Raw genomic sequence first — 21,027 nt, 5'->3', positions numbered from 1 at the left:
TTGTCCAAAACCGGTTTCCCGGGAAAAATCAAGCTCGACTCGTAAAATAATTCGAACTTCAAAATTTTTAAAAAATTAAATTATTTTTAATAATATTAGGAAACATTTCCATTATTTAAATAAAAATACATATTCTTGTCTTAGTCGTCCCCGGTCTCCTTTCCCCTGCCTATTATCGAATTTCGAGTAAAATCCTTAATTTCATGTAAACATGTCATATTATCATTTAATTATGCAATCATGCATTTAATCATATAATTAATATCATGCAATAATTTAAAAACAATTAAGCAATTAAAATAATTTGCATGCATGCAGTTTTCGTGGACTGATTTTTCGGACGTTACATGACTACTCCACCGAATTCCCAAAATTCTTCCTCCGAAGAGCAGGCTGAACAATCAACTCATCAGCCAGAGCCAACCCAAGAAGCAGTTGCTGAACGGACTGAACAAGTAACAGCTACTTCTTCAAAGGATGCTCAACCGTTACCTCCCGCTCTTCAATCTTCTCCTAAAGATCTTCAACTATACACAAATGCTGAGTTATCACTGGCCAATATCGATGAAATCATACAATCAGTCGCCGCTGATATCCAGTTGAATGTTCTAACTAGAGAAGCAATTGAAAGACCAAGCCTAACTAAACAACCAGCCTCAGAGGCTATTTTGAAAGAAACTGAAGAACTAGTTCAGTCGCCTGCCACGACTGAACAGGTAGTTCTAGCTGAAGCTAAATTGGCTCAGTTGCACTCGAATCCAACTGAAGAAGTGCCAAATGAAGTATTAGTTGTTAGACCAACTGAAGAGCCTTCCAGCTCAACTGTTGTTCTGACTTCCACTCCTCCTCCAGAACTTCAACGGGAAGTAGTTACTGACATGGTTACCATTGTGACTGAATCAACATGTCAGGACTTGGTGATTTTTAATGAAGAAGAAAAGGGGCAAGAACCAAAATTCTTTGAAGCTATGTCTCTTGAAATACCAATGGCTAGATTCAATGATAGAAGACATTTAGTCCAACCTTCTCCATTTAGTTTTTTCTATTTCCTATATCAAGTCAACCCAACTGCTGCACACCTTGAAGATTGATTATATGAGGGAGAACACAGTGAAGAACCTGCAACAGGTCACAAAGGATATTACTTCTTTATTTCTCTAGCTAGATCAATTAAAGAAAGATCGAGTGAAAGTTCAAGCACATTTCCAGACTCAAGAGATGTTCAAGAATCGCATTGAATTCTTGGAAACTGTATGACAAAGAGAATGGATCTGATGCAAGAACAAATAATGAATGCCATATCTAATGTCACCTCAGAAGTTCGTGCTTTATTCAGCATAGTTGGTGCGTTTGATAAAAAGGGGGAAGAGGTAGAAGAACAGCAGAATTTGTCAAAGAAAAGACCTAGTCAACTGACTGATCAAGGACCGGCCAATAAACGAGCTAAGAATTAAAGAAATCCAGATCATTTAGAAGAACAATATTCATATTTAGTATAGAAAATATGGCATATTTTGAGGATTTTCAGTCAGTAGAAGATTATTTTATTCTTTCATTCTTTGTACGAATCTCTACATTGAAAGACTTGTCAATAAAATATTATTTTATCTACGAAGAGTTCAGTTTGATTAGTTCATATATTCTAAGTTTTGCCAAACATCTAAATGAGGGAAATTGTTGGAAACTTAATTTCGGAGTTAAACAAACTGAGTGTGAGAAGATTGAACAACTGATCAAGAAGATGAAAATAACTGAACTAAAATAAATCGTAAACCGACAGTTGCTCGAACTAAAGATTAGTGCGTATTTAAGGAAAATAAATCAAGCAAACTGAACTTTGTAGTCAAATGGATGATCAGTTAAACTACAATCAATTGAGAGCAATCAGTTAATCCTATCGGCTTTGTCAACTGATAAATCAGTTTGACACGTCATCAATTAAGGAACGTAAATATCAACCGAGAATTGTACAAGAGCAGACTGCAACACATAGTTGGAACTCTGCATTTCAGAAAAGCTACAGTGTACGATTGTCAGAATAATGTTGACATGGCTATACAACGGATATAAAGATTCAAATGGATTTATTGTTACCATTGAAAGCAAATCCTATAAACAGCCAAGAAGATCAGTTGAACAAGAGTAATCTAGTAATCTTGAAATCAAGAAATAAGTTATCAAACAAAACTCTGTGCATACACTTTAAGTTCTAAATCTCTCAAAAGCTCACACTTAATTACATACTCATAGCATTCAAGGCTATACTTCGAGCTTAAAAGCACAAACATTCACTAGTGTATTATTCGATCTTGTAGAGATTAGTTGTGCTAAGTAGTTACGTATCAGTTGAGTACTGATAAACTGTATTGGAACTAAGAGATTCAGTTTTGGCATTGTCAAGTCTAAAACTGAAGTGGGTTTGTACAAATAGTTGCATAGATCAGAGTCTTTTAGTAATATCCTATCTTCGATGTTGAATGAGTGACGTATGAGTGTTTGAAATCTTCGAACATCCACAAATTTTGTGTCCCCTAATTTCAGTTTTTATTCTATCTATCATTCAATTTATTTCTGCACTTTCATTAGTTAACTGATTGATATTGACAAACAAGATTCCTGAATTCAGTTTGTCACTAAACTGATTCATTATTCGAAGAAGTTGTGAAAACTGTTAAGTGTTTATTCAACCACTCATTCTAAACACTTATTCATTCTCAATAGATCCTAACACATACTCATACCTCAAAAAATCATCGGTAAAGCTGATTACGTAAACACTTCCATGCTTAGTGGTGATGCTAAGTGGACCGCACATCTCGGTATGGATAAAATCCAATAATCCTTTGGCTCGCTCCACATGGCCCTTAAAGGGAATTTTTGTCATATTTCCTTTTAGACATGATTCACAAGTTGTGAGAGAATTAATATCAGACATATCAAACATGCCTACTCCCACTAGCTTGTTCTTCCTTCTTAGAGAAATATTTCCTAATTGAGCATGCCATAATTGTGTCGAATTTAGAGTATCTTTTTTTCGCCTGTTTGTTGTTGTTATTGGTTGGACATTGTTTAGTGGAATATCTTTCAATTTTAAGTTATAGAGATTGTTTTCAAGTTCTCTCGTACCAATCAAACATTCATTCTTGTAAATGTTGCAAACATTTTTGCTAAATAAACAAGAATATCCATCTTTGTCAAGCATAGAAATAGAAACAATATTTTTCACCAAATCATGTTCAAACAAAACATCTCTTAAAATTAACTTAAAATCATTGTTCAATAATAAGTAAACATCTCCTACAGCCTTGGCTGCAACTCTTGATCCATTGCCCATCCTCAAGAAGGTCTCACCTTCCCTAAGTCTTCTACTTCTTCCCATCACCTGCAAAATATTACAGAGATGTGAGCCACAGACAGTATCTAATACCCAAGAAGTAGAGTAAATTGAAATGTTTTGTGAAGGCCCTCAAACTACTTGCTTGAAAATTTGCAGAAAAATTAAAAATTTTCTTTTTAAAAGAACTTAAATGGCCTCATTCATAAAATCACTGGTGAATCAAGTTCAATATTTCAAAATATTGCAGCGGAAGAAAATCAAAGTTTTGCCAACAACAACGATTTAAAAATATCCAACAACTGATAAAAATTGTTTGCGAAGAAAATAACAACTGCTGCTCTGAGGTCCTCGGGTGCCACTACTGCCGACCCAAGCTGACTCACTGGTCCCCGCCCTCGGCCCTGGCCTCATCAGTACCTACAACAATCAAGTCTAGTGAGCCTAAAGACTCAGCATGCATAAATCGCAGGTAACGAGTAAAAATCTGAATTTAAAATATGCATGAGATAAAATATCCTGTCCTGAGGCATACTGAAAATAATCTGTACTGAGCAATTATAATACGTGCATAACTGAACTGGAAGTCACTGTAAAAATATTTGCTCCTTGGAGCCTGTACTGAAATATCTGGTAAAATTTTCTGTTGAGATTATGTTTTACGCCTGTGGCCACTGCACTAAGCTGAACTGATCGGTAACTGGCTACCGGGGAGGCTGAAACTGAACTGAGCTGGCCGGTCACTGGCGACCGGGTGGTACCATACTGAACTGATCGGTCACTGGCGACCGTATAAAATAACACTCCCACATAGTGAATGAACCACAAGCCATATCGCATAAATCTCAAAAATAATCATTTTCTATTTAATGCACGTAAAATAATTAACTGGCGTAATGAAAATTCCTGTAATTTTACCAACTGGATTGGATTGGATCGTCCCCCAGGCTCGCTGCAACCTAACTGCGCCATGAAAAATATGCAATAGTTTAAACATGACCAACTATGCAATTTACGTTCAAAAGATGCGACTATGACGCCTAATGACTTCGCATTTAATCATGACTCCGAGCCAACCTGAACCGACACTGAACCGACGTATAGTCATGATTAAAATACGCTGAAAAATCATAAAATAATGTTCCTAAAATGATAGGGTCGAAATCTAGGTGGAATGGAGGCCAAAACACGAAACGCTCTTTCGAGAGTCAATTTGGCACATTGCACCGTAAATTCTCGTACGACCTCAAAAATGATCCAAATGACGAACGGTCGAAAACATGACCTTCCTAACTCAATGAGGCACTGTCCACGTCCAAGGCCATGGGCTAAAAGCCAACCAAGAACTCGAACGGCGCTTCTGAACAGCAGCATACTTGCTGTCAAAAATACAGCAGCTGCGCACTACAAGACTTGCATTGGTTTCGAGACTATCGGCCATTAGGGGCGTGAACCACCGACCAGAGACTCTTACCAACATCCCAAGGAATGATTTGAACCATGGCTAAGGGCCCTAGGCCAGCCACAATCCGCATCACACCAAATCTTAACCGAAGGGTCCAACCGAGAGCAACGTGTATGCGTGTGTAGTGTTTATGCTATGATCGATGTCTTGCGTCGTTCCAGTGGCCATTTGATTGACCATGACACGATCTAGACATCTAGGAGCATGATATGAACCGTGGCTAAGGGCCATAGGCCAACCAAGATCCACACCAAGCCACAAAAGAAACGAACCATATGCTGAAAAATGGAAGGGCCGAATGGGGAAAGGGGCTGTTTTGATGTTTTGATTAAAAACCGATGAACCATGGACCAAGCCACCAAAAGGGCAACTTAGTCACGTCTTAGACATGCTAGGGAAGTGATCCAACCATGGCTTTAGGCCCTTGGGGCAGCCAAGATCAGATCCAACCCCTTGACAAGAAACTGAAATTTCGAACCACATTTTTCTGCACCTAAGGGACTTGCTGTCATTCTGAATTTCCAGCAAGCATGGAACTGGTTTGAATGGACCAACATGGTCCTAATGCATCCTACTACATGTATACAAGCCGCCTTGGGAGCCTGGAATCGAACCAATCACCTGAAACCACAAAACTCAGAAAAACGTGAAGCTTGTCATGAAAGGGCCGAAATTCTGCATGTGTGTTCCAAAAATATTTTGACATGTATCTCGGTTTTTGCTTGCTAAAACATGATCATGTACTGAAAAATAAATGATAATATGACTTGATTGAGGTTTGAAAGAAATCTAGACATGCCTGGTTTCGTTTCGAAAGAAAACGAAAAGAAGAGATGAGACGGCGCGGAGGAGACGGAGTGGCTTGCTTCTCTACCTTTCTTGGCTCTCGATTTTTCTCCCTTTCTCCCTAGCTGTTATTCACGTTTTTTCTACTGAAAAGGGGTCTTATTTTTGGTGGAGGTGGAGGGGGGAGTGATGGTTATAAAGGTGAGGAGAAGGGTGCACAAAAATAGGATCATATCAAGACCAAGTCTTCATGCATTTGAATTTTGAATTTTGAATTGCTATCAAATGATCTCTTGGGTGGTTCTAGACTATAGTGGCCGATTTTATCATGCCAAACAAGGGTTAGGATAGTGGTCTAGTATTAATTAATTAAGGTGGAAAAATAGCTAAAAGAATTAGCATGCTAATCAACCAAGAATGGGTCAAAGGTGAGTTGGCAAGTCCTAGTTTGTTCTTCTAGGGGTGTGGCCGAATATGCATGATAAATGGTAGGGGGAAAATTGATTATCTAGTAATTTAATAACCCTTAAAAGCCTTACTAATCCTTTAATTAATTTAGTGAACTAACCCCTTAATTAAGTAACTTAAATGAGCTCATTTCTTAATCACCTCCAATAATTAAATTAAAATCCTCAACTAACTTAAATAATTCCTTAAACTTCTTTTTTTTTTACTTAAATGAACTTAGTTACTAGCTAAATTAACTTCTGGAAATATTTCTCAAATCTTAAATTCTATCTCAAAACTCCAACTCCGTTCCGGCCTCACTGAAAATACTGAAATGCTAAAAATCAAACTGCTGAACTGAAATAATAAATAATTAACTTCAAACAAATGCATTTAAAATAATCATGCAATGAAGTCAATTAAATTTAAAAATCTAGAATTATGCATGGCTTATACGTCTACTGATTTACGGGTTCTACAATCCTTCCCCCCTTAAATAAATTTCGTCCTCGAAATTAGAACTCACCAAATAACTCGGGGTATCTACTTCTCATCTCCGGCTCAGACTCCCACGTAGCTTCCTCCTCTGTATGGTTGAGCCATTTGACTTTGACTCGCTTAACCAACTTGTTCCGAAGTTTCTTCTCCTGTCTGTCTAAGATCTGCACGGGTCTCTCCTCATAAGATAAGTTCGGAGTAAGCTGTAACGGCTCGAAATTCAGCACATGCGAAGGATTTGCCATATACTTCCTCAGCATGGAGACGTGAAAGACATTGTGTACTCCGGCCAGATTTGGCGGAAGAGCCACACGATACGCTAGCGTCCCAACTCTGTCGAGGATCTCAAACGGTCCAATGAATCTCGGACTGAGCTTCCCTTTCTTGCCAAATCTCATGACACCCTTCATAGGTGCCACTTTCACGAAGACATGATCGCCCACTGCAAACTCTAACTCTCTCCTCCGCTGATCGGCATAACTCTTCTGTCGGCTCTGAGCAGTCCTCATCCTATCACGGAATCTTGACTACTACATCTGCTGCCTGCTGAATAATCTCTGGACCCAACTCTGCTCTCTCTCCTACTTCATCCCAATGAACAGGAGATCTACACTTGCGACCATACAGCGCTTCATACGGAGCCATACCTATAGACGACTGGAAACTGTTGTTATAGGTGAACTCTACCAATGGTAAGTTCGACTCCCAACTCCCAGAGAAATCAATGAGCAAGCACGGAGAAGATCCTCTAAGATCTGAATAACTCACTCCGACTGTCCATCTGTCTGCGGATGGAAAGCTGTGCTAAACAGCAACTTCGTACCCAAAGTCGAATGCAAACTCTTCCAAAACGAGGAAGTGAATCTGGGATCTCTGTCGGATACGATAGAAACTGGAATACCATGGAGTCGGACTATCTCTCGGATATACAGCTCTGCATACTGAACCATGGTGAAAGTCGTCTTAATAGGCAAGAAGTGCGCTGATTTGGTAAGACGATCTACAATCACCCAATAGCATTCGATCCTCTGGCTGACCTCGGCAATCCGGTCACAAAGTCCATGGTAACATTCTCCCACTTCCACTCGGGAATAGGGAGAGGCTTGAGCAAACCTGCTGGTCTCTGATGCTCGGCCTTCACTAACTGGCAAGTCAGGCACTCGGATACAAAACGCCTGATGTCCTTCTTCATTCCTGGCCACCAATACAATAGCTGCAGATCTTTGTACATCTTCGTACTCCCAGGGTGAATAGAGTACGGGGACGTATGGGCCTCTGATAAGATGTCTGCTCGGATAGAATCACTGCTAGGAACCCATATCCTATCTCGGTATCTCACAATACCGTCGCTGACTGAATACAAAACACTGCCCTTAGCTTCATCTCTCTTCTTCCACTGTGCCAACTGCTCATCTGCTGCCTGACCGCTGCGAATACGGTCAATAAGAGAGGACTGGATAGTCAAGGTAGATAAACGAGGAACTCTACCTCGAGGGTAAGTCTCAAGATCAAACCTCTGCATCTCAATCTGAAGAGGTTTCTGCATCGTCAAATGAGTCATCACTGCGACTTTCCTGCTCAAAGCATCCGCAACTACATTAGCTTTACCCGGGTGGTAGCTAATGTCACAATCGTAGTCTTTCACAAGCTCCAACCAACGCTCTGACGCATGTTCAGCTCCTTCTGCGTAAAGAAATACTTGAGGCTCTTATGGTCGGTAAAGATCTGACACTTCTCTCCCATACAGATAGTGCCTCCAAATCTTCAAAGCAAAAACTACGGCCGCTAACTCCAGATCATGGGTAGGGTAATTCTTCTCGTGGATTTTCAGCTGTCGAGAAGCATACGCTATCACTCTCCCATGCTGCATCAAAACTGCACCTAAACCAAGCTTCGAAGCATCGGTATAAAGACAAACTCGCCAGGGCCCTGATGGCATGGCCAAAACTGGTGCTGAAATAAGAGCTTGCTTCAAAGTATCGAAGCTCTTCTGACACTCCTCGCTCCACACAAACTTCACATTTTTCTTTGTCAGTGCTGTGAGTGGAACGGCGATGGAGGAAAATTCTTGGATGAATTTTCTGTAATATCCTGCTAGCCCAAGGAAACTGCGGATCTCGGATGCATTCTGAGGCACAATCCAATCTCTGACTGCTACAACTTTTGCGGGGTCTACCTCAATACCACTGCTAGAAACAATGTGGCCCAAGAACGCCACCTTCTCTAACCAGAATTTGCACTTACTGAACTTTGCGAATAGTTTGTGCTTCTGCAATGTCTGCAACACTGTGGTCAGATGCCTGCTGTGCTCCTCCCGATTCTTGGAGTAGACGAGAATGTCATCTATGAACACTATCACAAACTGGTCGAGGTACGGCTGAAATACGCGATTCATTAGATCCATGAAGATCGCTGGCGCATTCGTCAGACCGAACGGCATCACTAGGAACTCGTAGTGGACCATAACGAGTCCTGAAAGCTGTCTTCGAGACATCAGCACCTCTCACCCTCAACTGGTGATAACCGGAAAGCAGATCTATCTTGGAGAAAATCGAAGCTCCCTGCAACTGGTCAAACAGATCCTCAATCCTCGGCAGTGGGTATTTATTCTTCACTGTAACCCTGTTCAACTCTCGGTAGTCAATGCAAAGCCTCATCGAGCCATCCTTCTTTTTCACGAAATAAGACTGGCGCGCCCCATGGAGAAAAGCTCGGGCGAATGAACTCCTTGTCGAGAAGTTCCTGGATCTGCTTCTTAAGCTCTGCCATCTCTGTCGGTGCTAGATCGGTACGGCGCTTTGGATATCGGAGCCAGTACCTGGCATAAGCTCAATGGAAAACTCCACCTCTCTCTCTGGTGGCATACCAGAGACGTCTTCGGGAAAAATGTCTAAGAAATCTCTGACAACCGGAACATCTGAGGCTGACTGGCTAGGGTTCCTCGGGGACAGATAAAAAGGTTGCTAGAAATGCCCGACACCCTCTATGCATGAGCTTCCTAGCCTGAACATAAGGAATAATGCGCGGTAAAGGAAAGTACCTGTCCGGCTCAAATAAGAACTGCTCCATTCCAGGCGGTCGGACAAGAACAGATCTCCGCTGGAAGTCTATCAACACTCTGTTCCTCAATAGCCAGTCCATCCCTAGGATGATGTCAAATTCCGGCATCGGTAGCACAATCAGATCCGCATAAACAAGATTACCGTGCAACTCAAGGTCTATATCTCGGATAACATTGGTGGCTGCCATCTCCTCGCCTGACGGCAACACTACTGAAAAGGCTGTATCTAGCCCAATGGTCTGGATCTTGAGAAAGTTTGCAAAGATCTCCGAAATAAGCGAGTGAGTGGCCCCTGAATCTATCAAGGCCTTGGTAGCGGAACCAGATATAAAAATTCTCCCTGTCAACAACATAGTCTCCGGGTTGGTTTCCGCGGCATGGAGAGCAAAAACTCTGCCTTGGGTAGGCAGATTCCTCTGAGGACACTGCAGCAACATGTGGTCTGGACTGCCACACTTAAAACACTTTCCTGAGCCAGCCATACATGCTCCAGGATGGCGACGTGAGCACCTGGGACAGACAGGGTGCTCCTGAGTCCTCGGGGCTGGGCGTCCCCGCTGCTGCTGGTGCTGCTGGCCTCGGTTCCTGGGCGGTCCATGAAAAGGCCTCTTATTCTGCTGCTGATGCTGATGAGGAGGAGGGCGGTGCGGTGCCTGGACTGGGCGCTTGCCCTGGCGATCCCTCTCGATATCCCGCAGATCCTGCTCTGCGGCTAAGGCCGTGGAGACGGCAACCTCATAAGTAGCAGGGTCAGATACCCTAACATCCCGGCACAAAATCGGCCGTAAGCCCACCAGGAAGTGCATCAGCTTGGCTCTGGCATCATTCGCTATCAGGGGCACAAAGTGACAGCCCCTCTCGAACTTACGGATAAACTCCGTAACCGACATATCCCCCTGTCTCAGACTCATGAACTCGGTGGTCAACCTGGTGCGAACCTCCTCAGCAAAATACTTGGAGTAGAAAACCTCCGTAAAGCGGGTCCAAGAAAGTGTAGCCAATGTCAGGGCTACCGAAGCTCCTTCCCACCATAAGCGGGCGTCTCCAGTGAACAAGTAGGTGGCACATCGGACTCGGTCTGCGTCCCCCAACTCCATAAAATCGAAGATAACCTCGAGGGATTTGATCCATCCCTCGGCAACCATGGGGTCAGATGCCCCAGAGAACTCCTTCGGGCGCATCTTCATGAATCGCTCATACACAGCCTCGGGCCCTGTCGGCCTGGCTGCGGCTGCGGCTACGGCTGCGGCATTGCCCCCCGCAAACCGTGCGAAGAACTGTGCCATCCCAGCTAACATCTGGGCACTCATGTCCGGTGGGGGCGGTGGAGGAGGTGGTAGGTCTCCCTCTGGTCTACGCTCCTCCCTGTCTTCTCGGCGAGGCTCCTCCTCTCTGTTGCGCTCTAAAATGCGTCTAGGGGGCATACTGTTCCAACATAACCCATACGTAACTAACATGCATAATTTCATAATTTATTTTAAATGAACTCTGAAAAACTGAAAAATCTAGAAGCATGCTGACAAACTAATTCATGCTTTAACTAAAATGCTGAACAAAATGCTGAACTGAAAAACTTACAGACCAAAGGCGTGGCTTCGTGAGCTTCTCGCGGTCAGTAGTAGTGAAACCCTATACAGAACCTGGCTCTGATACCAACTGTGAAGGGGCCTAGAACTCCTTTCTTGAAAATTTGCGGAAAATTAAAAATTTTCTTTTTAAAAGAACTCAAATGGCATCATTCATAAAAATCACTGGTGAATCAAGTTCCATATTTAAAAGTATTGCAGCGGAAGAAAATTAAAGTTTTGCCAACAACAACGATTTAAAAATATCCAACGACTGATAAAATTGTTTGCGGAAAAAAATTAACAACTGCTGCACTGAGGTCCTCGGGTGCCACTACTGCCGACCTAAGCTGGCTCACTGGTCCCCGCCCTCGGCCCTGGCCTCATCAGTACCTACAACAATCAAGTCTAGTGAGCCTAAAGACTCAGCATGCATAATAACACAGGTAACGAGTAAAAGTCTGAATTAAAATATGCATGAGTTAACATATCCTGTCCTGAGGCATACTGAAAAATAATCTGTACTGAGCAATTATAATACGTGCATAACTGAACTGGAAATCACTGTAAAAATATTTGCTCCTTGGAGCCTGTACTGAAATAACTGGTAAAGTTTTCTGTTGAGATTATGTTTTACGCCTGTGGCCACTGCACTAAGCTGAACTGATCGGTAACTGGCTACCGGGGAGGCTGAAACTGAACTGAGCTGGCCGGTCACTGGCGACCGGGTGGTACCATACTGAACTGATCGGTCACTGGCGACCGTATAAAATAACACTCCCACACAGTGAATGAACCACAAGCCATATCGCATAAATCTCAAAAATAATCATTTTCTATTTAATGCACGTAAAATAATTAACTGGCGTAATGAAAATTCCTGTAATTTTACCAATTGGATTGGATTGGATCGTTCCCAGGCTCGCTGCAACCTAACTGTGCCATGAAAAATATGCAATAGCTTAAACATGACCAACTATGCAATTTACGTTCAAAAGATGCGACTATGACGCCTAATGACTTCGCATTTAATCATGACTCCGAGCCAACTTGAACCGACACTGAACCGACGTATAGTCATGATTAAAATACGCTGAAAAATCATAAAATAATGTTCCTAAAATGATAGGGTCGAAATCTAGGTGGAATGGAGGCCAAAACACGAAACGCTCTTTCGAGAGTCAATTTGGCACATTGCACCGTAAATTCTCGTACGACCTCAAAAATGATCCAAATGACGAACGGTCGAAAACATGACCTTCCTAATTCAATGAGGCACTGTCCAGTCTAAGGCCATGGGCTAAAAGCCAACCAAGAACTCGAACAAACCTCTGAACCGGCACAGCAACTTGCTGTAATTTCCAGCAGCTGCGCAACTACAAGACTTGCGTTGGTTTCGAGACTATAGGCCATTAGGGGCGTGAACCACCGACCAGAGACTCTTACCAACATCCCAAGGAATGATTTGAACCATGGCTAAGGGCCCTAGGCCAGCCACAATCCGCATCACACCATAACTCAACCGAAGGGTCCAACCGAGAGCAACGTGCATGCGTGTGTAGTGTTTATGCTATGATCGATGTCTCGTGTCGTTCCAATGGCCATTTGATTGACCATGGCACGATCCAGACATCTAGGAGCATGATATGAACCGTGGCTAAGGGCCATAGGCCAACCAAGATCCATACCAAGCAAACACAAACCGAAACCAAAAGCTGTCCAACCGAAGTAGCCGAACGGGTATAGGGGCTGTTGTGATGTTTTGATTAAAAACCGATGAACCATGGACCAAGCCACCAAAAGGGCAACTTAGTCACGTCTTAGACATGCTATGGAAGTGATCCAACCATGGCTAAGAGCCCTTGGGGCAGCCAAGATCAGATCCTTCCTCCATGACAAGAAACTGAATTTTCGAACAACATTTTCTGCACCTATGGGGACTTGCTGTCATTCTGAATTTCCAGCAAGCATGGGGCTGGTTTGAATGGACCAACATGGTCCTAATGCATCCTAATACATGTATACAAGCCGCCTTGGGAGCCTGGAGTCGATCCAATACCTGAAACTCACAAAACAAAAGAAACCGTGAAGCTTGCCAATAAATTCGAAAATTCTGCATGTGAGGTTTCAAAATGTTTTGACATGGATCTCGATTTTTACTTGAATAAACATGATCATGTACTGAAAAATAAATGATAATATGACTTGATTGAGGTTTGAAAGAAATCTAGACATGCCTGGTTTCGTTTCGAAAGAAAACGAACGAAACGACGACGACGCGGCACGGAGGAGGTGGAGCGCTTCTCTTGTTCTTTCTAGTTCTCGATCTTTCTCCCTTTCTCCCTAGCTGTTATTCACGTTTTTTTCTACTGAAAATGGGTCTGATTTCGGTGGGGAGGGAGTGTGATGGAGTGGTTATGAGGGGTGAGGAGGATGGTGCAAGATATAAGGATCATATCAAGACCAAGTCTTCATGCATTTGAATTTTGAATTTTGAATTGCTTTCAAATGATCTCTTGTGTGATTCTAGACTATAGTGGCCGATTTTATCATGCCAAACAAGGGTTAGGATAGTGGTCTAGTATTAATTAATTAAGGTGGAAAAATAGCTAAAAGAATTAGCATGCTAATCAACCAAGAATGGGTCAAAGGTGAGTTCGCAAGTCCTAGTTTGTTCTTCTAGGGGTGTGGCCGAAAATGCATGATAAATGGTAGGGGGAAAATTGATTATCTAGTAATTTAATAACCCTTAAAAACCTTACTAATCCTTTAATTAATTTAGTGAACTAACCCCTTAATTAAGTAACTTAAATGTGCTCATTTCTTAATCACCTCCAATAATTAAATTAAAATCCTCAACTAACTTTAATAATTCCTTAAACTTCTTTTTAACTTAAATGAACTTACTTGCTAGCTAAATTAACTTCTGGAAATATTTCTCGAAATCTTAAATTCTATCTCAAAACTCCAACTCCAGTCCGGCCTCACTGAAATAACTGAAATGCTAAAAATCAAACTACTGAACTGAAATAATGAATAATTAACTTCAAATAAATGCATTTAAAATAATCATGCAATGAAGTCAATTAAATTTAAAAATCTAGAATTATGCATGGCTTATACGTCTACTGATATACGGGTTCTACACCTTACCCATCAATGTTGAACCTTAATGGACGATCGCCATGAGTTCCCTCAATAATATGTGCCGAAATCATGGGAGTTCCATGTAGTTCACATCACCATGTCAATGGATGTCACAACTTTCCGGCACCCAAAGCTCCCCCAATAATATGAGCCGAGCCCCGAGTACGGGTAGCGTTCATCATGCACCCATTGTCGATGGAAGACAAGGAAATTATAAACAAATTTATAATTCCCCTTTTCGGGTTTGATATTAATTTTGAATCTTATTCAAAATGAGGGTTTTTAATTTTGAAAGGTCTCATCATTAATTTTATTTAAAAGCTCGCCATGTTTGATCGTATGTTTGCCGGATTCATGCAACTTTGTTATTATCATAATAATAACGCACATACTCATTATTTATAACATATCATGCATATATTATAAACAGTAAACAAAACAAGGATGATCAATCGCCCCAATACTAATGGACCGTGTGATCTAAACACGGGCCTAGGTCCAATCCTAGGGAAATGCACGAGATGCAAATGCAACTATTACATAAGCTTCAAATATTTACATGTCTTCGATCTTCATAATCATCATGGCGGCCACCATCTTCCATTCTTGATCATCCACTATACTAATATTTACAAATAAATATCCATGGCAAATAGGGATACATCTCATGGGGTGGGAACGGGCCATAAACCAAGCCCACTTTAAATTTGATAATTATTAAAATCATTCAACACAAAATATCCTAGCATACACCTAGCAAATTGGGCTTGGCTTTTGATCATCCTTCATGCAAAATATCACATATCATACACCATCAATTAATTATCACAATAATTAATTGATCCAATATTATATATCTTGATCCAATCACTAACCGTCACGATTATAAACTAAATTAACAAAGTATACAAACACCTTTGTCTACTTTCAAATTAATTTATTTATAACCGAATTTCTTGTAAATCACCATTTACTATAAATATTTAAAGTCCAACTTAAAATATTTATTTCATGAGAAAAATTTGCAACTTTTGTAATTTTAAACTTAAGTGCCCAAAAACTTATTTTTCACCAAAAACATTTTGGCCCATTTAAAATTTGCAAATATGTTAGCCATCCAATGGCTCAACAACTCAAGGCCCATGACACTTTGATAATCCAAAACACTTTTGGAAACCCTAGTCGTCATCGTCGTCCCCGGAGCTCCGTCGCCGGATTCCGGCAACAAAAAATTATTATTTTTTTTACATTTTTAATGGGGCTGTTCGGGCAGCCCCTCGGGCTGCCCTAGCTGCCCGAAATGGGCAGCCCCTCGGGAAGCCCGAGCTGCCCGAAGTTCCCCAGAATAAGCCTCGGTTTTTGGTTGCAAAAATACACTCATGCGGTTAGAAATCGATCTCAACATAATATCTTGTAATTGCTACACAAAATCGTAACCATAGCTCGGATACCACTTGAAAGGGGATCGGTTACAGTGACCGGAAGCGCAACGGAAGTTCAGAAATCGAATTTTTCAAGAAAATTTTCGGCCACCTCATGATATTGTGTAGCAAATACAACAAATACCAAATATCATACATAGGGTGTTGAGAAAATCGTTACCTATCAACCTCTTGAGGTTGATGATGGCACCAACCAAGTTGTAAACAACTTGGCTCTTCAAGGATGACACTATCTTCAAGCTTCTTTTGAGCACTCCTTGCTCAACTATTAAGCCCACCACCAACTAGGTAGATCCTCTCTTAATTTGCACTAGAAAATTAAGAGGATTTTTCAAGGAGAAGAATATTTCTTCCTCAACACTTGAAGAAGAAAAGAAGAGAAAAACTTGTAGAGAATACCCTCAATATTTCGGCCAAGGTGTGTGTGTGGGAGGGGGAAGACTTTTCTTGGGTGTTGAAAAAGTAAAGACAACATTTTGCATGCCATGCCAATTTTTTAATAAAAAGTATTCCCCAACCTTTCACCTCCCAAGCATGCATATCAAGTGGGCTTGTAAGAATTAAAAGGCCAATGGACTTTTATTTAAATGTCCCAAACATATTTCAGCCCATTTATAGTTTACTTGATTTTACTAATGCCCACTAGTTAAATAATTATTTCCAATTGGGCTCTACAAGGCCCAATGTTATTTATTTAATTCAACACTTGAATTAATTTAATTATTTGGACTCTACAAGGCCCACTAGTGTTTAATTAATTCAACACTTGAATTAATTTAATTTAGTCCATAATAATGTTTATGAAAATCACAATTTTCAAATACATTATTCACTTGGCCTATTTTTAATTTAGGAACACATTCCTAAATTAAAAATTATACTTCTCTCATAGAAGTCATACTTCTATTTTTCTCAACGATTATAAACTCATTTATAAGCCGTTCAACACATTGAACTATTTTTACTTCTCAACGGGATCTATAAAGCTAGTACTTGGGTGGCCCTCAATGGTTCATTGATACAACTAGCCGTGGGTTCACATCTCCATGTGATTCGAACTAAACATGTCCTTATTTGAGCATACCCCAATTGCTCCATTCTTACTTATCAACTCCTTGATAACAAGAACGTCAGAACTCAAGTCTGATAGTACCCAACCAATCATGTTAAACGCCTAGCAGCATCGCTTACATGATTCCCTAGGTATCAAATGATAGTGCCTGCAAGAACCATTCAATTATGGTTAGTGTACAGTACGGTCCCTTCAACTCATATATCCCGACCGATTCGACAACCATTGGTTTATCGAGAGTTGTCAATGAATCGATACTATGTGTCATGTCGTAGTTGCATCGATGGTGTAATCTATGAAACTCATTTCATAATTACCACCATACTCTGATCAGAGATTTCAACCTACATACACATGAGAACACATAGGATATCCATACCCGAAGGTAAGCGGTGAATCCCCGACTACAATGCACCGACTCCTATATGTTTCGACAAAACACCCAACCTTGCCACCTGATTACCTCATGAGAGTCGGTAAACAAGTCAAAGTGTAATTCTAGCACATAGAGTCTCAATGTTGTCCCGGGTCATAAGGACTAATGGTGTACAACCATAAACTAGGACTTTTCCACTCGATAAGTGAGAACCACTTGGAAAGTCCTTTATGGAGGGTTGTTCAGTGCACTCTACCAGGAGCACCTATCTGCATGCTCGGACATCACAATGTCCCCTACCAATGAAACATGGTACTCACATCGCAGATACTAGTCTCGAACTCTAGCGGCCTATATCCTTCTTAGCGGCGGCTGAATCGACTAGGAACTGTTTAGAATGTACAGTATTCCAAATATGAGTTTCATGATACTCATCATATGAGCATCTCATATTCTTTCTACTATTTGTATATTCAAGGGCTTTATCTATGCAACTAGCATGTGTATACAGATAAAGATTTGCCAAAACAATAATTTCAAATATTATTAAAATATAGATTGCTTATACATAGAGTTTCATTGTGAACACTCGGCCAACACTTGGCTCGACGGGCACCTACTCTAACACCTTCGTCCCCTTTTTTGAAGGAATTGCCAAGCCATCTTTGCTATGCTTTCTTGGGTGAGAAGTCGACATATCCTGTAATTATCTCTTCCTCTCTTACTTTAGATGAAAAAGAGAATTTGTTGAGAGTGTTGAGGAAATTTAAAACTGCATTTGGGTGGTCGATTTCTAATATCAAGGGGATTAGTCCCACCATATGCATGCATAGGATTTTAATGGAAGAGTCATACGCTCCTTTTGTGGATCATCAGAGAAGTTTAAATCCAGCCATGAAAGAGGTAGTAAAAAATGAAGTGTTGAAATTTTTAAATGCTGGAGTTATATATGCTATTTCTGACAGCAGTTGGGTGTCTCCTGTGCAAGTAGTGCCTAAAAAGGGTGGAATGACTGTGGTAAAGAATGAAAATGATGAATTCATATCTACTCGTACTGTGACTGGATGGCGAGTATGTATTGATTATAGGAGGTTGAACAATGCCACACGTAAAGATCATTTTTATTACCTTTTATTGATCAAATGCTTGATAGACTTGCTGGTTATTGTCACTACTGTTTTTTAGATGGTTATTCAGGTTATAACCAGATTGCTATAGCATCAGAAGATCAAGAGAAGACAACATTCACGTGCCCCTATGGAAATTTTGCTTTTAGGAGGATGCCTTTTGGGTTATGCAATGCACCTACTACTTTTCAGAGACGTATGATGGCCATATTTGCAGACATGGTGGAAGACATCATGGAAGTCTTCATGGATGATTTCTCGGTATTTGGCTCTTCATTTGATCACTGTTTACATAATCTTTCCCTCGTTTTGCAGAGATGTCAAGAAAAGAACTTGGTTCTTAATTGAGAGAAGTGTCATTTTATGGTCCAAGAGGGTATTGTTCTTGGACATAAAGTGTCTTCAAATGGATTAGAGGTAGACAGAGCCAAACTAGTTGCAATTGAAAATCTTCCACCACCAAAGAACATCAAAGGGATAAGGAGTTTCTTAGGACACGCCGGGTTTTATCGTAGATTTATCAAAGATTTTTCTAAGATTACTAAACCTTTGTGTAATTTGCTTGAAAAAGAATCTACTTTTATTTTTGATGATGATTTTCTGCAGGCATTTGAGAAGATCAAGAAGGCATTGGTGACAGCACCAATCATGATAGTACCAGATTGGAAGGAGCCCTTCGAGTTGATGTGCGATGCTAGTGATTATGCAGTAGGTGTGGTGTTGGGCTAAAGGCGTGATAAATTTTTTAGATCAATCTACTATGCAAGTCGAACCATGGATGCTGCACAACAAAATTACACAACTACTGAAAAGGAGATGCTTGCAGTAGTGTTTGCATTTAAAAAGTTTAGACCTTACTTGGTTGGCACAAAGGTAATTATTTTCAAAGACCATGCAGCTATTCGATACCTATTTGCCAAAAAGGATGAAAAACCACGCTTGATAAGGTGGATCTTATTGCTCCAAGAGTTTGATTTTGAAGTTAAGGATAGGAAGGGGTGTGAAAATCAAGTAGCCGACCACTTGTCACGGCTCGAACTTGAAGATAAAAAAGGTGAAAGAACCATAAAAGAAGCATTTCAAGATGAACAGCTGTTTTTGGTAAATTCGAAACTCCCTTGGTTTGCTGATATAGCTAACTTCTTGTCCTGTGATACTCTCCCTCCAGATTTGAATTATCACCAAAAGAAGAAATTCTTTCGCGATGCAAAGTTTTACCTATGGGATGATCCATACGTATTCAAGAGATGGGTTGACCAAGTTATATGGAGATGCGTGGATGGCGTCGAAGCACAACAAATTCTGGAGCAATGCCACTCGTCACCTTATGGTGGACATTTTGGAGCAACACGAACAACATCTAAGGTATTGCAATCTGGTTTCTATTGGCCTAGTATGTTTAAAGATAGTTATACCTTAGTAAAATCATGTGATAGATGCCAGAGGTTAGGAAACATTTCTAGACGTCACGAACTACAACTGACGAATATTTTGGAAGTAGAACTTTTTGACGTTTGGGGCATTGATTTCATGGGATCTTTTCCTCCTTGTTTTGGTAATTCTTATATTTTATTAGCTTTAGATTATGTTTCAAAATGGGTTGAAGCAATCGCCACCAATACTAATGATGCTCATGTTGTAGCTAAATTCGTGCATAAGAACATCTTCACGAGGTTCGGAACACCAAGAGCCATTATAAGTGACGAAGGTACGCATTTTTGCAATAACATTTTCAACTCACTTTTGGCTAAATACAGTGTGAAGCATAAAGTGGCACTGGCGTATCACCCTCAATCGAATGGACAAGCTGAAATTTCCAACCGGGAAATTAAACAAATATTGGAGAAGACAGTCAACATTAACCGGAAGGATTGGGCACTCAAGTTGGATGATGCACTATGGGCATATCGAACCGCATTAAAAACACCTATAAGCTCGTATTTGGAAAAGCATGTCACTTTCCACTAGAGTTGGAGCACCGAGCATTCTGGGCAATTAAGAAGTTGAACTTTGACTTGAAAGCATCTGGCGATGTCAGAAAATTGCAACTAAATGAAATGGAAGAATTACGAAATGACGCATATGAGAATGCCAAGATCTACAAAGAGCAGACTAAGAAGTGGCATGACAAAATCATTGTTCGAAGGGAGCTCAAACCGGGGCAACAAGTATTATTATTCAATTCTCGTCTGAAGTTGTTTCTTGGTAATTTGAAGTCGCGTTGGTTCGGGCCATTTGTTGTGGAAACAATGTACCCTCATGGGGCTATCGAGCTAAAGTGTAATGATGGAAGAACTTTCAAGGTGAATGGACATCGGATTAAGCCTTACTATGGGACCGAAGTAAGGAATATCGACATCATTGGGTTTAGCGAACCACCATGAACAAAATTGGTATAGTCGGGCTGACGACGTTAAACCAAGCGCTTATTGGGAGGCAACCCAAATTTTTGGTTTCTTTATTGCATTTCGTCTTTGGTTTTGCTTTTACTTTTGTATTCTTAATTTAGGTTGTGTATTTTTTGTATAATGGGTTTTTATATCTTCCCAAATCTTATGAATCCCAATTGTGTTTTTTCAGGATTAAAACTGGAGGAGAAAACAATTTCTAAGAGTGCACCCGCGCTGGAAGTATACTGCACCTGCGGTGGTTGAAGACAGAAAACAAATAAATTTTCCAGTAGCCATACCGCACCCGCGGTAGTAAA

This window comes from Primulina tabacum, chromosome 3 (genome assembly GCF_025594145.1).
Source record: "Primulina tabacum isolate GXHZ01 chromosome 3, ASM2559414v2, whole genome shotgun sequence".
NCBI lineage: Eukaryota > Viridiplantae > Streptophyta > Magnoliopsida > Lamiales > Gesneriaceae > Primulina > Primulina tabacum.
Note: the sequence above shows the minus strand (reverse complement) of the source record.